The sequence below is a fragment of the Pundamilia nyererei genome, unplaced genomic scaffold (assembly GCF_000239375.1).
Source record: "Pundamilia nyererei isolate P.nyererei 1_Seehausen unplaced genomic scaffold, PunNye1.0 scaffold00125, whole genome shotgun sequence".
NCBI classification, from domain to species: Eukaryota; Metazoa; Chordata; class Actinopteri; order Cichliformes; family Cichlidae; genus Pundamilia; species Pundamilia nyererei.
The window spans coordinates 1,177,871-1,180,760 of record NW_005187526.1 but is presented as its reverse complement, the minus strand read 5'-3'; the positions used below and the strand labels follow the sequence as shown (position 1 = coordinate 1,180,760).

General features: G+C 41.1%; 1 long non-coding RNA gene across 1 annotated transcript in view; it reads right to left on the bottom strand.

Moving 5' to 3' along the window:
- Positions 1–2,890, bottom strand: part of LOC106456349 (uncharacterized) — a 145,376-nt gene that overhangs the window by 10,008 nt on the left and 132,478 nt on the right. Inside the window, exon 3 of the long non-coding RNA XR_001290496.1 lies at positions 1,111–1,251. This is a non-coding gene — a long non-coding RNA (uncharacterized LOC106456349). The remainder of the gene's footprint in view (positions 1–1,110; positions 1,252–2,890) is intronic.

The following is a 2,890-nucleotide window of genomic DNA, read 5'->3' as shown; positions in this document are numbered from 1 at the left end:
CTCTCTCTCTCTCTCATGGAGCCAAGGATGAAAGTGCTGCTGTAAAAAGTTTTCCCTCTCCTCCTAAAAGTTGTTGAAAGAGAACGCCGCAGCACATCAAAGTGGCCTGGCAGACAGCCATTGAAGCCCAGTGGTGTCCTTCACCCTCTCTCTCTCTCTCTGTCTGTCTCTCTCTCCCTCTCTCTGCACCTCTCTTTCCATCTCCCCCTCTCAACATCTCTCTCTCTCTCTCACTCCCCTTCTGTGTTTTCATTGATTGTGACGAGTCAAGGGAACACTCTCATCTTGTTCCCTGGACAGTGGTGCTCAGCAGGAGCTAGAAGCAGGTGGCTGGTGCTGGCGGTAGGGATGAGAGGGTGCGGTATATAGATTTGGTATAATGCCTGTACACTTTGTTCCCTTATACTGATAAGCAAGGATGACGTCACAAAACAATACAACATGCAACTGAAATCAAGTTCTCAAGCAGTGACAGTTACCCTGCCATTAATTTCATGTGCTTTCAGCCCTCAACACAATTTCCAGATGATTAGTTTTGCATTTGAGTAAACTCACGTTTCTCTGAAATTAGACTAAGTATACTAGGAAGCAGGTCTCAGGTCAGTTTGTGTCAGCTTGGGCATTGCACACATAGAGCTCAGCGGTCATTTCGTCATTTGTCACAGAGTCTTAACCCATCTCGGTTTGCTATTGACCGAACACATGCTATTGCACCGGACAGGTAGTTTAGTCCACAGAAGAAACTAATATACCACTCCAAATATGTAGCAAAGGAAACATGGGTTTTCAGGTTATACGGCTTCATTAGGATTACACTGAAGTGATGGATCAATGTAAAACAACAACATGCCAAAAGTACTTTGATGAATGATAAAAGTAAGTGTGAAGTTAACTATTGCACCATTTAAAAACTTTGAATGTGAAGTGCCGGGGGCAGAAGTCAGAAAGTTTGCAACACCCATGAGAAAAGCTCAAAACCCCAAACCCTTGTCCCCGGTGGGGCAAAATCATAAGTGAGGCAAAGCAGAGAGAGGATGCGTTGGTGTGGTTTGATGGTTTGAGGTAGACAGATAGAGACACAGATGTGTAACAGCATCCTGCAACACTCACAGTTGAAGATGCCCGGCGGAGGGTGTTGGGTGACCACAGGGCAGTTCTCCTCATCGCTGTTGTCCCCACAGTTATTCAGCTGGTTGCAGATCAGCGAGCCCAGACGCAAGCAATTCCCATTGGTGCAGTGGAATTTGCACTCTGTACGGTGAGGGAATAAAAGACATGTTACATTTCTTAGCAAGAATAACAAACATTTAGTTGTCTGAAGCTGTACATTGAAATGAGGCAAAGCCTGATGTTAATACCACATTTTGTTTCCTATCAGAACAAAGCGTTCTATTCATTCAAGATCCCAGAGTCATAATCATCTTTTAAAGAATTAGTCTGCTTCTTCTCTGCTCTGGAAAGATCTATAATTAAAAAAAACAAAACATTTAGAAACAATCACAATCAAACCATAGTGGAAAATTAAAAAATATATATAAAAATGCCTCTTGGTAAAAATACATGTTACAAAAGAGGGAAAGAGAGAGAAAAACACAAGTTGAAAAAAAAAAAAAGTCCGCCCACACACATACACCAGTGTCACTGCAGTAGTAGTGCATGCAGGCGAGCTCTAAAATGTGTAAAAGCATTGATAAACCGCACAGACAACAAAATGTTCAAATGCTGGACTGTTATGTGAAATCCTCCCCGTTATCTACGCTTCAGAATGTGCAAGGTCGCGTGGAATGAGGTTTTTTTTTTACCTGTAAGCTCAAATACAAAGCAGAGTTAATGTGCTGAGTTCACACAGAAACAAGGTCAGACAAAAAAGTGGTCTCCCGTTCAAAACAACAAATAAATAAACAGCTCTTTCAAACGGCCCTTTGATGTGCCGCAGCCCTGAACCGTAATGTGGTCCCGTCACGGCTATTACCAAAATGCTTCTCTCCCTCTAAATATTAATACGCCTGATTAGCGCTATCTGGTTTGAAAAAAAACATAAAAACCCTCCAAACTGTAAATGGGAAAGTATATATATGTGTGTGTGTGTGTGTGTAATCATGTAGAGCTTTAATCGTAACAAATAAGAATAATAACAGCAAAGTGTTTGATGCACCGCAAAGCAAGGCCATGTTAGTGTGGCTCAGAGTGTTATTTGTGTGTTTTTAGTGAAGCCGATACGTGAGAGCTGCACTCACACCGAGTTCGCCAGAACTTCACCGACTGCAAGAACAGCGAGACATGAATGACAGTGTTGATGTGCACTCGTACAGACTGTGATGGTTTTTCCTGTGACACATTATGATTGATATGTTTTTCGATTATACGTGGAGGAAAAATGCATTTATGCTGAATGGAAACGAGTATTTTAAAAAATCAAGAAAAAAAATATAGTAAAAATTTCCTTAAATTGTCGCTAGTTTTTACTCTAAGGAAGAAAAAACTCTATGCACTCTATGCCAGCACTGTCACAACAGCTCTTAGTGTAGATGCAGTCTTTTCTTTTTAGTTCCTTGCACTATGGGTTATCAACATCTGGTGCGTAGACTACCCACAATCCATCATGACCACCACCTGTAAAAGTGATGCTTTAAATAGAAGATCCCAGTTTTTGGGAAGGTAACAAAAAAAGTCATGTGTTACAGATTACTCGTTTCTTCTCCTAAAAGTAATGCAGTTCATTACTTAACACTACTTGTTACATGCAGTTACATGTTAATGCTTCAATCCGTAAAATGATCTGAAATAGCTTGTCACATAACTATCAGGCTAACCTCAGGTTACAAATGCCTAACCAACAACAATGAAGAATCCCTATCGTAATGACAACACACACACACACACACACACA